This window comes from Pseudopipra pipra, chromosome 3, assembly GCF_036250125.1.
Source record: "Pseudopipra pipra isolate bDixPip1 chromosome 3, bDixPip1.hap1, whole genome shotgun sequence".
NCBI lineage: Eukaryota > Metazoa > Chordata > Aves > Passeriformes > Pipridae > Pseudopipra > Pseudopipra pipra.
Genome location: NC_087551.1, coordinates 82,808,945 through 82,825,979, shown reverse-complemented (window position 1 = coordinate 82,825,979; position 17,035 = coordinate 82,808,945). Strand labels below are relative to the sequence as shown.

Below are 17,035 nucleotides of genomic sequence, written 5' to 3'. Positions count from 1 at the left end.
GCATGTGTCTGAGCTCAGGCAGCTAAAGGTGAAATCATATCACGGTGGCTTATGTGTGCAAATTTGATAATACTATTGCTTTCAAGTCACCTGCAATGTACTGATCCTGCTCCACAATGCAGTGCACCATAGCCTTCACAACAGGCCCATAGTCCCTGTGCATTCAAGTAAAGCTGAATTTTTATATCCAATATATAAAGCTGTTTATCATATATCATTGTAACTACCAAAGGAGTCTCCCCAAAGACCCTAAAAAGACACTCGTTGTCTTAAACAAGTCCAATGAGAAAAAATGTTTAGAATGTCTTCAAAATAAAGTAAACCAAAGTAGAGGAATACTTTGAAAATAATCTGTCATAATAAAAATATATAAATGTGTATGTCAATTCTTCCCTAACGTAAATAGAGCAATACTGATTTATGGCTGCAGATAAGTTCATTCATAAACTTTAAATCAATGCCCTAATAATTTCCTTGAGCTGAAACAGTCCTCAACCCTGTGCATGTTTGACTGTATTATATGTAACTGAAGGGGGCATGTGTGGCCCCTGATGCACTGAGGAAGTGAGTTGAAATCAAACTGTTACAACAGACATATGCTTCCAAAGAACTCCAACTTTTACTGTCCCAAGAATTCTAACTTACTGTCAAGAAGAACAAACCCTTGATCTTTCAAAGAATGAAATGCATGGTGAGTTTGTAGAAGTCAGAGTTTGTAGGTTAAATATTGTGCTGGAGGACAAAAATGTATAAAATAAGTGCAAAAAAAAAAGAAGTTGAGAAAATATTGGTGATTGATGTGACTCTTTGGTCAACATCTGCCTGAGAAAGCCCCTATTCTATGGAGTATCCAAGGCTGGGATACTCCATAGAGAGAGAGAGGGGATAAGGAAGATGTCATGGAACAGACTCCCCTCTGCACACCAGGCTTCCTGGTCTCTGTTAGCACTGGCTGTCATAGCACTGCTTCCAGCCACATGGTCCTCTAGGCTGGCAGAGCCATCCTTACATCTTTGTGACAGTATAGATCCACAGTATCTTCTTTCAGTATTGTTTTTATTATTATTTACATTTTAATTGAGTTTATTTTTATTTTTGTATCTCAGTTTGCATGTCCTTAATGTTAACATTATGTCCAAAAAAATTACTCCAGACATGCAGATCAATGCAGAAAATGCATGCATTTAAGATGATCCTCCTCAAAGGTAGATGTCCCAAGAAGGCACACCAGACAAGGAATGCCTGTTTCTCTCGCTTGACTGTAAAGAGTCTATAGAAAGAGCTCTATAATGAACTCTTGCATCCTGCAGATGTCTAATGACAGGTCAGCATCTGTGTCCAAGACAACATACTGGAGAGCCTGGACCTGAGAGTAGAGAGTTGAACATCTTGGAGTAGGTGATCCTTGAATATTAACCAGCTTTTTTGGGCTCCGCTTCTTTCAGGACATTATCCCACGGTACTCGACCAAGCAAGTCCTTGAAGAGGCCAAAGTCTACTCTCCTGAAGTCCAGGGTAGTGAGTTTGCTGTGTGTCCTACTCACTGCCCTAAGGATCTTCAGCTCCAACATTTCATGGTTTCTGCAGCCAAGGCTGCCCTTAAGCCTCATATTTGCCTCCAGCCTCCCCTTGTTGGCAAGAACAAGGTCCAGGATAGCATCTCTGCTCATTGGCTTCTCTACCACTTGGAGAGTTATCATCAATGCATTCCAGGAACCTCCTGGATTGCTTATACCCTCATCTTCTTGGTCTTCTTGGTCAGGTGGCCTGTATCAGACCCCTACAATAATGTCATCTTTCCCTGCCCTCCCTTTAATCCTCTCCCATAAGCTCTCAGTCATCTTCTCATCCATCCCTAGGTGGAACTTTATGCACTCCAGCTGGTCATTGCCATAGAGAGCGACACCCTCTCCTCATCTCCCCTGCCTGTCCTTCCTAAAGAGCCAGTGTCCTTCTATCCCAACATTCCAGTCTTAGAAGCCATCCCACTATGTCTCCATGACGCCAATAAGATTATAGTCCTACAGGTGTGTGCATGTCTTTGGTTTCTCTTGCTTATTTCCCATCCTCTGACTGTTTGCCTTGAGGCATTTAAGTTGGGCCCCCGATGAGGTTGACTTACTGGCTGGAGTGGCTGGAATTCCTTTGTTTTGCTCTTCAGATGCTCTCTTGCTGACCTGTGCTCCCCCTCCAGACTCCAACCATCTGCTGCTGATGCTGGCATCAAACTGGTAGAAGTGGGATGGGCTGAGGTTCCCCTATCCTGGCAAGTTCAATTCAAAGCCCTCTTCACCACCAGCTTGGCAAGCCTGTGGCCTATATATGTGCAACATTTACACTGCATGGCTTTTGCTTCAGTCTTGATGTGCAGAGTCCCTTCCCACTGGGACAGATCCATACAGGGTGAACATGCACTAAGTCCCACAAAGCCAGTGTCTGTTTCATCAGAAGTTATGAGTTTTGGATAGCTTGGAAAATTAGGGTCCAAGTCCTAGCCTTGAAAAAGACACTTCAAAGTAGGAATTAGATTCTTGTTATCTTGGTGCTTTTTTCTTTCTGAGAAGCTTTTTTAATCTGAGAAGACCTTTTAAATAGTATATAATAAATCGTTGAGTAGTTGCTATTGTCAGCCTGAACAACAAGCAGAATGTTAATTATAAAGTGTGTAAAATTGAAGAGAACAAGTTAATTAAAGGCAGGGAAAGGCTAATTGAAATATTTCCTTTTTTTCCCCTGTTTATTGTTTGATCCTTCTTCTAAGTAGGTGGGAAAAGAGACCATTTCTTTTTAATTTTTCCTTTAATTTTTTTTTCCAGTACAGCTCTGGGTTTCAGACTATTTCACAGTTGTATATGAGCTGAGCAGCAACTGAGACAGACAGACTTTTTCTTGAAAAAAGGGAGAGAAACTTAAAAAGTTAACATTTAGCAAATGTCAAAGCACACTCTAGGCCAGTTTCTCACTTGGTGCTGCTGGAGGTTAGTGCCTTTGACGTCAATGGAATAGTTCCCATTTTCAACAGGTGTATCCCAGCCCACTAGCCCAATATTTGCACCATATACACCATAGAGGAAACAAAGGAATACTGAGAGAGCTTTATCTATTTACCTAAAGAAAAAAAAGCTGTTTTTTTATGGGTGAGAGTTATAAATTTGCTGGTTGAGTGCATGTGCTCAAATAAAAGGCTATATTATTTGTCCTACTAAGTACAGTCTGTTGGATTTTCAGAGCTGGTTTGCTATTTACCACAAATACAGAGGGCTTTGTACTCACTCTGACCTTTGGTTCAGAATTTATCCTTTAAAATGTTAACGATTTCTCTAGATTTGAATGAAACACATTTTTTTCTGTGTGGTATGGCCAAAATTCTTGTTTCAAGAATTGTTTGGTGGTCTTAATAAGGGTCTCATTTCAAGAAAGACATTGAGATTCTGGTGGAGGGTCTAGAGAGTAAGTCCTGTGAGCTGAGGGAGCTGGGGTTTTTTAGCCCGGAGAAGAGGAGGCCCAGGGAAGACCTTACTGCTCTCTACAACTATAGGAAGGGAGGTGGAGTTTGACCTCTTCTCCCACGCAACAAGTGACAGGACAAGAAGAAATGGCTTCAGTCTGTGCCAGGGGAGGTTCAGACTGGACATCAGGAAGAATTTGGTTAAGCACTGGAATGGGCTGCCAAGGGAAATGGTGGAGTCACCATCCCTGGAATGGGCTGCCAGGGGAAATGGTGGAGTCACCATCCCTGAAATGTTCAAGAGATGCCTGGACATGACACTCAGTGCTATGGATTAATTGACATGGGGGTGTTCAGTCAAAGGTTGGACTTGATGATCTTGGAGGTCTTTTTCAACCTCAATGACTTGATCAACTGCAAGAAGTTTAACAATGGCAAGTGCTGGATTCTGCATCTGGAACAGGGCAGCACTGGTTGTGTGTATAGATTGGAGAGCAAGAGGCTGGGGAGCAACATTGCAGAAAGGGACCTTAGAATTTTAGTTGATGGCAAGTTGAATATGAGTCAGCAGTGCCCTGGTAGCCAGGAGGGCCAATCCTGTCCTGGGGGGTATCAGGCAAAGCATCACCAGCTAGTCAAAGGAAGTGATTTTCCAGCTCTGCTCTGCACTGGGGTGACCTCACCTTGAATACTGAGTGCAGTTTTGGACCCCACAATGTAAAAGAGATTTTAAGCTATTAGAGACCGTCCAAAGGAGCCATGAGGATGATGAAGGTTCTAGAGGGGAAACTTTATGGGGAGCAGCTGAAGTCACTTGGTTCGTTCAGCCTGGAGAAGAGGAGACTGAGGGGAGATCTCATTGCAGTCTACAACTTCTTCACAAGGGGAAGTGGAGGGGCAGGTACTGATCTCTACGCTCTAGTGACCAGTGACAGCATTCGAGGAAATGGCATGAAGCTGAGTCGGGGTATAGGGCGGCCTTATTCCAACTGCTTATTTGGTATGTATCACAGAGATTGAAAAGCATCTTTTACCCAAAAGCTTTCCAGTGGTAAGATATTCCTTGCTCTACTGATTTCTATGTGTTTGGGCCTTCTTATTGCTTAGATAAAAAAAACCTTTGTTTTAAAAAGTCTCAGATGATTGGTTGCTGTTTCTGCAGCCAGGTGAATGACCAGGAAATAGAAAGAAACCATTCTTTTCAATTCAAGGAAAGATTTAAGGAGACTTAGAACAGCCTAAATCCCTTGGGGTTAAAGAGAAAATAGGAACAAGAAGAAAATGTCTGTAGCAGAAAAGCTCTTTCTCTGGGTGTGTGTAAGTGAAATAGTTGCATTTTTTCTTCAGACTTTTAAACCTTTAAAAACATCCTGGTCTGACAAGATTTCTGTATTCTCAAAGTCTTCAGTTTGCTACTGCTTGCTGCTGAATTTTAAACCTGGAAGAAATTGCAGCAGACTTTTGCTACACTTTGTACATTCTACTCTTTGTCCTGGTTTTGACTGTGGTAAAGCTAGTTTTCTGTGTTTTGGAATTAGGATGAGAATAATGTTAACACACCAATGTTTTAGTTGCTGCTGAGAAGTACTTACAGTGAATCGAGGAGTTTTCTTCTGCTCATATTGCCCTGCCAGCAAGGAGGCTGATGAAGCTCATAGGGGACACAAGCAGGACAACTGACCCAAACTGGCCAAAAGGATATTCCATGCAATAAGATGTCATGCTGAACAAAAAAACTGGGGAGAGTTAGCTAGGGGGCAATGGCCTGCTGCCTGGCAGGGCATTGGTCAGTGGGTGATGAGCAAGTGCATTGTGCATAATTTGTTTTGTATATTCTTTTATCATTATTATTATTTTACCTTCCTTTTCTGTCTTTATCTCAACCCATGAGTTTTACGTTTTTTTCCAGTTCTCTCCCCCATCCTACTGGGGAGCAGAGAGGTGTTTAGCTGCCTGCCGGGTTAAATCTCAGCACTCCTTTTTGGGGCCCAATGTGGGATTTAAAGGGTTGAGATAATGACAGATCTGACCAGAACATTTGTTCTGGTTACAGAACAATTTGCTAAAACAAATTTGTTACAAGTATTCATTTTAATAATTTAATAGTCATTGGTTACAATGTTGATTTATTTACTCTCAGAGTTGATGCAATTGTTCTCAGGGTTGTGTTATGCAGCATCTTTCCTGTTGTGCTGTTTATCATCTCAGGGGTTGGATTAAGATTATAATTTTGCTGTACCTTTTGTATAATACTAGTTTATGATTTGATAAAATGACTAGTTGTGAAACTAAACTGGTATTTGTACACAGTATTGCTGTTGTCTCTATACTTCAAGAACCATCTATCAGAAACTATTAATAATTAAATCTTTTACCATCTCTTCTTGGAGAAGTAGCCTCCAGGCTAGTTATAATGGCTCTTGAGAATGTTGAATATCATTGGGATGTTCAACCATTATGTTCCTACTACTATGTCTCCTTAATGTGTTACGTGTCTTGCTTAAAGTTAAACTTAAGCGAAAATTGTTCTGAGACTTCCAGCAATTCAAAGAGGATATGTCCTACTCCTCACCTGTACAAATGAGTACCTTAAGTATGAGGAGTAAGAGTTCCTCTGTTCAAGAGGGAGGATATAGTGGATATACTCCCCAGGGTAACTACAATTTACCTGTGGTTCCACAGGGAGGACACTAGGAAATGGGATGGAAAATTTACCTCAGCCTTAGAAGTATGGGTATCTGAATTGCAAGGAAAAACAGTCACAAAAGGAGAAACCCTCTTGTGCAAAATTTCCAGGAAAATTGCTACTTCAGTTTCCAATGGGCAGTTCCAAAAAGAGTAGAAAGGCTGATCGTAGTTCTGAACTTAATAAAGATACTTCTCATTTGTATTTACAGGAAGGGAATTACAAATACTGTGTCCTGGACTAGAGGGGATCTACCTTCAGCCAGGAGGAATAAGAGTACGACACAGTTTATATTGGACTGTGTGGATCCAATTGGCCTGGCACTTAGACCCACAGGCTCTAGTAGACACCAGTGCACAGTGTTATCAAACTATAAAGGGGTAAAATCTATCTGGATTCTGTGACAGGGGAAGCATTTGACTTCATTGTTATGTAGGTCATAATGAAAATATTAAACAGTATTGACTCCTGAGACATGTTGCTTGCGACCAATCTCACAGTGACAATACTCCTCTGTGGGTGTCAGAATCAATGTGCAGTACCACAGATTTTGGCATAGATGTTTTTGTCTGGCAAGCTTGGTGCTGTGACTACTTCCCTGGGGAGTGATCACATCACCAAGTTTACCAGAGTTCAAGAAACATGATATTCTCAGGCACACGGTGTGACTCTTGTGGATGGTCCTGTGGAGGGCTAAGGGTTCGACGTGATGATCCTTGTGGATCCCTTCCAATTCAGCATTTTCTGTGATTCTGTCTTCTTCTAAGCTGTGTTACAACCAATGGAGAGATTTAATTTGCGATTCCACAAGTAAGATCTGAATCATCTTTTAATTTACAGCTATTCAGTAGAACGTGGGTGGCTATTCTAAGCGACATTTTCTAAGCTTGAGGATTAAATACAAGACTTGGTCAGAATCCGTTTTCATCAGTGAGAATGTAAAGTTTTTAATGTAACCAAATCTAGTATAAGGGAATAATTTTAAAATATCCTCCTTTCCCATCTAGAGCACATATTTCTTCTGACCGCATGGGCACATGAAGTTTTTCCAGGGTCTAGGGCTGTTCATTCCAGTAAGTTATTTTTCCACTTAATATGAAAAAAAAGAAGAATGTTTTGCTTTTATAAAAAAAAAAATATATTGTTCTTTATATATAAAATTCTTCTGGTATCTCTCAGAAATTACATACACTACATGTGATGCTATATATAGTTTTAAATCTATTGTGGCTACATTGTATTTACATACTGCACTTCTCTTCCTCTACAGAAGTCTGGTTTCCTCATCCTTCAGAAGCACATAATTATTATTTTGGGGCAAATTTGTTTTTCCTTGCTGACAGGATCTGTTGACACACAAGTGCTCACCTTTGAGACTGTAACTTTTTCTTTTTTTCACTTTTAAATAAGAAATATATTCTGGGAAATTTTCATGGTAGATTTTTTATTTGTTTCAAATGACAGGACTAAACAAACCCATTCCTATACTCTCCTGCTGCCAACAACCTAATGCATTCATCAATTGATCCCTTTTAACCTGCAAGAATTCATTTTCTGCCTTGCTTCAGTTTCTTGCCAGTCCCAGATCACCACAGTTGCTTATTTTGCACACAACTTTTACAACCTTTTCTCAACTTTCCTTCTGATGAGAATGGAGGAAGGCAGAGGAAAAGGAAAAATAAATGTTGATTTTGCCTTTTCTCAGAACTAATAAAACCAATGTTTCTTATCCCACCACTTCTTATATGTGAACAGCTGATGCTTTCTTTAACATACTGCAGTCCAGGCTTAGCACTGGACAGACTGTAACATTTATTAATGAGGTGAACAGTATTGCCTTTTTCTAGGCAAGAGTAAACATTGCCTGTGGCAAAGAGTTTTTGTGCTGCAGTATGTGAGCTTTTTTTCTCTGTCGTACTCTTTCCCTGATGCGATATTATGTTGTGAGACTAAGAACAAGGTCAGGAAGAAATATGCTTGAATACTTCTGGGTTGATTAATCCTTAAGTTTTGTTCTTAGGAAATTTTGTTTTCACATTTCTGGACATACTGAAGTCTGTGACCTTGCCCTAACTATGCTGCAACCAGACATAGGATTCATGAGCCATTATATTGCTTTATTTTTCTGACTTTATACCTCCAGTTTTCATATTTTTATATCTGTGTGGGAGGTTGATGCAATGTCTGATGTGCTTCTAAATGAAAAATCACCTCTCATCACCTATATAACTGGAGTACTTTTTGATGAATTAAGCTAAGAGCTTTTTAGTGTTGAAGAGCAACATCAAGCCTCTCTTGAAAAAGAGAGAAAAAGCACGAGATTTTCTCAGAAAGTCTTTGAAAAATTTTCAACTTGTTTCTAAATATTGTTTCAAAACATAGAATTTATTTTACCTGCTCCAGTCTTCTCCAGTAAATGCGATGCACAATTAGCAAACTATTCTAGTATTTCAACTTAACTTATTGTACGTCAAAGGATAGACACACTCAGATGGTCTAAACTCCACTGAAGATGGAGCTAGAGTAAAGGCAATTCCAACTGCATTGCATCTCATGCAAATGATCTTGGAGACTAAGCATTCCTGGGCTTGTCCTGTACTTGGATAAGAGACCATCTGGAAGTCCCAGATAAAGTAGGCACAAGCCAAGATGTCGTGGCTGAACATTAGACCACAGAAAGTGAATGAGTTAGAAGGCTACATTCTCCCCGTCATCACTGGCGGATGAGTCAGAGAGCTAAAGTTACCAGTACTATTTTCATTCCCTCAGTGAGAAATGTCTCAGGCAAATACTGCAAATCAAAAGCATTAAGATTAGTGAAGTTATATGAAACTTAAGCTTCACAGGGACCTTTAACCAGGGTTAAACAATCATACCCTCTGTGATGCCTATGTCTGGAAAATTATATAAACTTACCAAAACTTTGTAGTATTTCTGTACTGGGAGCCAACACAGGGCAAGCAAATAGCTGTTTTGTTTTTTGCTGCTCTCACCTATCAGGCAAGTCCTGGGTGCTATGACTGACATCTGAGCTTTTCTCTATCCATATGTCATTTTACAGAAGTGAAGAGATTGTTTTGGCCCCCATTTTAGCAGAGAAAGGGAAAAGTCTTCTCTGTTTCTGAAAGAAACCTCCTGCAGCCATTTAAGGAATAGTATGATGGGGAAGGTTGCCCTGTGCAGTATAGTAACTAGCATTTTTTCAAAGCAGAAACTTCATATGAAGTATTCAGTATTCTAAGGAGGGCTCATGCTTCCTTGTGAGAAGAGAACTGGAGTGTATGGATTACTGAGAGAATATAGGAAGGATGAGGGAAAGGGAAAAGAGAAAAGGGACCATGCAGAAAAAACTTACTTAGGAAAAAAAAGAGAGAATAAACTACTAACTTTTCCTTTTATGCTAAATTTTCAGTTCCCTCTTTGCAATGAACCAACACCATAAATTGGTAATATCTATATCATCTATGTCAAAGATCACTAGTTCCAACATAGGAGAATTTACACACATTGAAAATTTGTGAAGCTGAAATTTAATATTTGGCCTGATAATAACAAGGCTTAAAGATATTCCTACGGTAAGCTAAAAGATGTGCAACTTTTGAGATGACTGGTTCAATCACAAAAAAATGGAAGAATGAAGTTCAGGTGAAAAGCTACCATGTACGTTGTCCTCACTATTTCTCACCATGCAGATTCTGAATATGGAAGCAGTTCTAGCTTTGTGTTGCAGAATTTCTCTTCACTGAGTAGCTCTTTTCACTCTTTCATTCTCTCCTTCTTTTCTGGCAGTGAAAACACATTCTTTTCCTCTGTAATGTAATTATACACAAACTCACAACCTCAACCATATTGCCATGATCTAGCATCACCCACAGTCTGGCAGATGCCACTGACTGAAAACACAACTCTACTTCAGAGTAAGTCATACAGATGTACTGTTTCTACATATAAAAACACAGTTTCCATGGCATGACAGCGCTGTCTGTACATACTGGGGACTGACACCTAAGCTTCTTTGTGTGATGATTCATTCTTCAGCTCTCATAAGCAACATTAATTCAGAAAAAGTGTGTGCAATGATTCTTATTTAAAGATTCTAAATTTTGAATAATTTTGAAATTACAGTAATTTTTACTTTAATACCATTGTCAGTTATGTTGCCTGACTCAGAACGTGTGGTTTTGATTTTAAACAGCTATTGACTTTGTTTACTTGGGAAGCAGGGTCAGTATCCTCTTACTCACTGAATTCATCTTTAATTCCCATACTTTTTGTATAGACATTTAAGCACAGTATACAAACAGTATTTTCTATGTGATACAGTGGCTTTATTGTATTCCAGTGAAAGCTATGCAATTCCAGCAAAGTTGATTGGATTATAATGTCTAAGACTAGTGTAATGGAGCATGAACTTGAGACCTTGTAAATATCAAAGCACAACTAGCTTTGCCCTAATATGAGTTACAAACAAATAATAAGAGAGATGAACCATTATATTTAATTACTCTAATTTCCTGTCTTTATTTTCCATTGAAATAATTTAACATTTTAACACTGCCTTCCAAATAAGTTTGAAGGTGTGTGCTGCATCCTCATATCTTAATTTAATTTGTCAAAGGTGTAAAAACAGAGGGAACATGGGCCCATAAGGACATAATACTTTTCAAAGACAGAAAACTGGATGTCAGTATTTGAATCACCTAATTTGAATCACCTGATCACTAAAATCAAGTTTTAGTTCAGCTAGCTCCTGCAAAGAAGAAATTCCCACTGTCCCTGTCATTGTCTGAGATATGTAATTTATGTCTTTGACCCCTTTGTAGACAAGCAGGATTTATGGAAAATGGAAGGTTACAACAGGGTTGTAAAAAGTGCTATCCAGTTGTGCTGTTGCTTAATTCAAAGGGTTAAGCATGAATGAATCTTACATGAAAAAATTCATTCTCTAAAAGAGCAAATCACAGTATTTAAATATCGAAGAAACAAAATATGAGGAAAAGGTGACAGCACTTAGCAGTCTTTTCAAACATAATTTTTCAAATTTCTCTAGGCAGAGTTTCCTGGAAAGAAATTCTTGAAAATTCATCTTTGAATGGGATTCTAAAAGCACTGTCAATAATTACGACTGTTTATGAGTGAGGAAGTATTTTTGTTTAAGGTCTGATGAATCCTGCTTGTTTTGAACCACATCTCATTAAACTAATTTATAAGCAAGCAAATGTAAAATTAATAACTTACTTTCCTGAAACCAAACATTTCAGTCAGGTTTTTATATAAAGTTTTCATTCAGGTGATTTTTTTAAACAGCCATACTAATCAGGATCAAGAATCTTAAATCTGAACTAGATCACCCTCTTTGCATTTCTGCTTATAAAAGTTAGTCTCTCCTACAGCAATACAGGGGATAGACGGTTTTAGAATAAGAGTTGTTAAATTATACTCTCATTCCAGTAGCTCATCAAAACCTATCCAAGAACTGAATCTAACCTTTCAACATTGTTTTTTTTTTGTTTTGACATCCCCCAAATGGCTTGCCAAAAGCTCTGGAACACTATAATCTCTATTGGAAAGTAACTCCCTCTTGGAAATACACTTTAGCTTCCTTTGTTCTTTTCTCTCCTTGATGGGCTGGATGCTGCTTGCTCCCAGAAATGAATAACATGGTGTGCAGTGAGTGCTATAAAGTCAGGGATGTGAGCCAAGAGACAGACAGAGATGCTTGTTCAAAGTCATTCATCCAGTGACTTCACTGGAAGTTGGAAATTATTTCTCATTCAAGAAAAATGTTTGCCTTTTAACTTAACTGCTCTTGCACTCTCACACTGTAAAGTATGTGAATGCTAGAGGGAACACAGAGAAACTGAGTCGAAACACCAGAGTCGCTGTGAAAGTCATTCTAGAAATTCCTTTTGTATTGCTATAAGTTGTTAAAAGAAAAAACATTTTGTGTTCTTGGCTCTGTCAAAATATTGGGAATTTGTAAGAACTAAGTTTCAATTCTACTTGATAACTAGACAGGAGCAGGAGGAAACACTTTCCACCATCTTGCCATCAATGACAAGCAACATATGTCTTATAGAAAAGACTGCAGTATTGGATCATCTAAAAGTTAGCATATTATATAACCCCTTGAATATCCATCACTCACAAACTCCAGCTTTGTCAACATGTTGGCATATCGGTTTTTAACCAACACAAGCAGATCTGAATTATCTTTATTTATTTTTATTTATTCTTCTCCTGGATGAGAAGATCAAATGTAAATCCTCAGTAAACTAGTGGATGACACCGAGTTGTGCGAGTGTCAATTTGCTGGAGGGTAGGAAGGCTCTCCAGAGGGATCTGGTCAGGCTAGAGAGATGAGCCGAGACCAGCTGTATGAGCTTCAACATGGCCAAGTGCCGAGTCCTGCACTTCAACCACAACAACCCTCTGCAGAGCTACAGGCTGGGGGAAGAGTAGTTGGAAAGAAGCCCAGCTGCAAAGAACCTGGGGGTGCTGTTTGACAGTGTCTGAAAAAGAGCCAGCAGGCTTGTATCAAGAGTTGTGTGGCCAGTAGAACTAGGGAAGTGGTTGTCCCTCTGTACTCAACACTGGTGAGGCTGCATCTCAAGTACCATGTCCAGTTCTGGGCCCTTCACTTTAAAAAGGACACTGAGGTGCTGGAGTGTGTCCAGAGGAGGACAAAGATGCTGATGAAGGGTATACAGGGTCAGTCCTGTGAGGAGCGGCTGAGGAAGCTGCAAATGTTTAACTTGGAGAATAGGAGGCTCATGGGAGACCTTATCACTCTCTACAACTATCTGAAAGGAGGTTTTTAGCAAGGTGGGGATTGGTCTCTTCTCCCAGGCAACTAGCCACAGGATGAGAGGACACAGCTTCAAGCAGTGCCATGGGAGGTTCAGACTGGACATGAGGGGGAATTTCTTCACAAAAAGGGTAGTTAAACATTGGAAGGGGCTGCCCAGGGAGGTGGTGGAGTCACCATCCCTGGAGGTGTTCAAGAAACTACTGGACATGGCACTCAGTGCCATGGTCTAGTTGACATGGTGGTGTTTGGTCGAGGGTTGAACTGGATGATCTCAGACGTCTTTTCCAACATACCTGATTCTGTGATTCTCTGACTTTCCATTTGCTTCTGGATAAAATTCAATATATTAGAACTACTCGAAGTCCCACTCCTTCACTTTAGTTTTGTGGGGGTTTGTTGCAGTGCAGGTTTTTTCAGGACAGCATGCTATTCACTGAAAGTGTCAAAACACATTCACACACTTCACACAGATATGACATCGCAAACTGTGATTACAATACATTCTCAAACTCTCTACAATTTTATAGTATCTTCCACGTTTCAGACTGTTTAGGTTCAAGGTAAGAATTCAAAGGCTCATTACCTCTCTGATATGCTGTGAACTTATTAGCATAATTAGAAACTAAAAAATCAGGAAGTGATATTTGATCCAAGAAGTGATGTACCAGCAGAGTCAATACAAGATGGAATAAGTTTGTAAGAGTGCTGCAAAATTTGTTTTGTTTTGATTCAATGTTTAAAATGCTTATGCTGCCAAAATTATATTTAGAAGACAAGCTATTAGGGTAGTAAGTATAGAGGAAATCCTTCAAGGAGAAAGGACCACTATTGCTGCTACAGTCATGCAATGACTTTGGCTGTGGGATTTTGGCTGTGGACACTTTAAAATGTGTTTTTGAATTAATGTTGTAGCGAAAGGTGAGAGAATGACATTACTGCTACAATACTGGTTGTATCACAAGAATGTTGGGATTAGAAGATATTTTGTGTCTTATTTAATGCATATGTTTGAACATGTATTTGTAAATGTATTTCTACGTATGTGATGGCACATTGACACCTACTTACCTATCCATTCATCTGTGGATAAAACTTGTAAAACAAAATAATACAAGTCAAGAAAAAGGAGAAAGGGGAAATAAAAGAAAGCTGGATTGATTATTCTAGTGACAGAACTTAAGAACTGATTACAAAGTCCTGCCACATTAAAAATTCTTTGGGTAAGATTTATGGCATTTACTTTTAAGGACTGGAATATTAATAACTGTAAAAGCTAAGGAAAGGTTATCACTGACAATAATAGTGCTTTTATAGAGTGAGAATATTAAAGTTATATTTCTCATACAAAGACATCCATTCTTCTAAGGAAAAAAAAAAGAGGATCACACAGGGCTGTGTTTTCTAGCACAACCAGTCATACTTTATTCAGCTCTGGACGAAGGAAACTTTGGAAGCAATTAAGCTGGTGTCCATGAATGCAAAGGTGGCACACACATTTACTGTGCATTGAAATGCTCTCTCTTATATAGGAACCTGATATATTCTGCAGGTCCATTGCTCGAAAGTCCTGGGAAGAGCCAGGGCCCTAATTCTGGGAATTACTTGCTGTCAGGAAGCGGGCAAAGCAAGACCTGGCGTCACACTTTGAATGAGAATGGTTGTCAAGGTTACTGATGCTGAGTGGAAGATAGATAGGAATATGGAACCAGAATGTCAAAGTGAGATCTGGCATGAAAACAGATATTATTTCAAGGACTTACTAGCAAGTGGACTGGCAGAAAACATAAAGGAAAGATTAGAGTTGGTAACATAAAAGGACCTTGTCTGATAACATTACAGAAAACAAAGAGAAGGAAGAAATATGGTAACAACTAGGTCTCTGTAGGGGTTGAGGCCTTTGTATTTGGAATATAGGAAGTAGAAAATAAATTGTTGCAAATGATAGGAATTTGAAAAAGGCACTTATCTTCAGCAAATACTGTTGTTTTGGCCTTACCCCTTCTATTAGGTAAGATTATCTTCGTGGCACTTACTTGATTAGATAGGAATATGAACACCTGTAAAAACTAAGTGACATCTGATTCTGAAAAACCTTTCTTTCCTGATTTACAGGTCAATATTGCCTAATCTAATGTGTCCTGACTGAACGTTTTCACCCATGACAGGTGCACCTGCTGCAGCCCTCCAGCCAGTGACCTGTGTCTGACCTCAGATGTGTAATAGTTGGCTGCAGCCATGTAACACTGACCAGCCCCTGTGAAGGCTGACCCCCACCACGACTGCATGGTGGCTGTTGTGGGAGGCAGGTAAGACCCTCCAGCCAATGAAGGCTGAAGTGACCATATTTAACCACAGACAAGACTCAGCTCTGATATAAATGGAGCCTCACCAGAGCGGGTCAGTTGAGCTGGTCCTCCTTGGAGCAGTGGGTCTGCAGGGAGTCTGCAGCTGGGGCCTCTCCCCTTGGGTCAGATTGCTACCCAGTGTAATTCCACGAGGTTGAGAGCTCTCCACTGATTGGGTATATGATTGCACATCATGGGTTATCCTTCTGAAACAAAGAATTCTTAAGTCATTCATGTAGTACCAATTCCATGTGACATCATGAATCTGTATTCAAATGCTGATATAACTTTATTTGGTTTAACTGCTTTATCTCACTTAACTGGTTTATAAAGTAAATCTCATTTGAGTATATCATGTGTCTCAATTTTATAAGACTACAAGACATCACCTGGTACCTTTATGCAGAAACAACTATATATTTGGACCATGAAAACTTTCAATAAGGAGTGCAGGAAGTATATTCTGCATTCAACATCTGAATATCAACAAACATCATCCTCATCATCCAAGTTTGGACCTGAAGAAAATGAGGGGAATAAAATAAGGGAAAAGAGAATTCATACTGCATATTTGCCTGCAAATTCTGTCAGCCTTAAGACTTCTTAAGCAGTAAGACAAGATAATCAATAAGAGAACGGATATTAAAAATTTCATATCCAAACTACCTTCTCTCCTCCACCATTATAGGTATTGAGGAAAATACAATAATTATATTGCTTTGTCTCATGAGGCAGAAAGAGGTTTTGTTTTAGTTTTGCTGCTCATCATCCTGATGTTTTGTTCCTAGTTCTTAGGAAGTACAATTAAAATATTCTGAAACTAATTAGCCTTTGCCTCAAGTTCAGATGAGCAATTTTTTCCCTACATAATTTTGCTCAGCAAAACCATTGCGCAGTTGCAAAAACGATAATAGCATTAAAATTATAACCTCAAATTAGTTATACTGGGAACTGATTATGTTTAACAGTCAAATCAAAAATAAAATACTGATTAAATACAACAAACTATTTAGAAAATCTCTCTCAGAAAAGACTAATAGAAAGCTTTCATGTCAGACAAAAGAAAATATCAGAAACTATGTGGGAAGCTACAGGAAAATTAGTATAAATTATTTCCTTTTAGTTCTAGATTGGTCAATTTTTATCGCATTGGTGATCTGAAAAGAGAAGGAGTAAGAGAGAGATGCATATGAGACATTGCTATGAAAGCACTCCATAAAACTACTAGTGAAAATCTGCAGAACAAACTAATCACAGTCAGTGAGTAAACAAGATCAACAAACAGGTCAGTCCTGATATGGACAACATACTGCAGAGGAAGATATGTTTAACCCTTTCTCCCTTCTCAAGGAGGCTTGCAAGTTGAACTGCTCCTGTTGATAAGGTTTTCTGGAGAGACAAAGACAGTAAAACTATATAGACCTCAAGAAAGATGCCCCGTCATGCACTGTTATGTATCTGGCTGTGTTGAATTTTCTTGTCTTGAAAGACTATAGCACCCCAAAGAAGTTTTGGAATAGTCACTGATGATTTACACTCTTAGTACCTAATTCGGGTGAACTTTGGTTTTGACATCAACCTATTGTTGACAATCAGTTGTCAATGAAAAATTCATTTTAGATCTATCTTGTTTATGGAGTAGTTTCATTATGAAGACCTGACATTTCTTTAGCTTTATTATATTTATTTTACATGGTACTTTATAGTTCTGTGTATCAACTCCAATTGACTTGTTCCATGTAAGA

General features: G+C 39.0%; 1 long non-coding RNA gene across 1 annotated transcript; it reads left to right on the top strand.

The window, feature by feature from the left end:
• Positions 1-1,900: 1,900 nt before the first annotated feature.
• Positions 1,901-15,252, top strand: LOC135410604 (uncharacterized). Its single transcript, XR_010428774.1, has 3 exons — positions 1,901-2,231; positions 7,142-7,207; positions 15,111-15,252. It is a non-coding gene; the product is annotated as an uncharacterized LOC135410604 (long non-coding RNA).
• Positions 15,253-17,035: the final 1,783 nt, after the last annotated feature.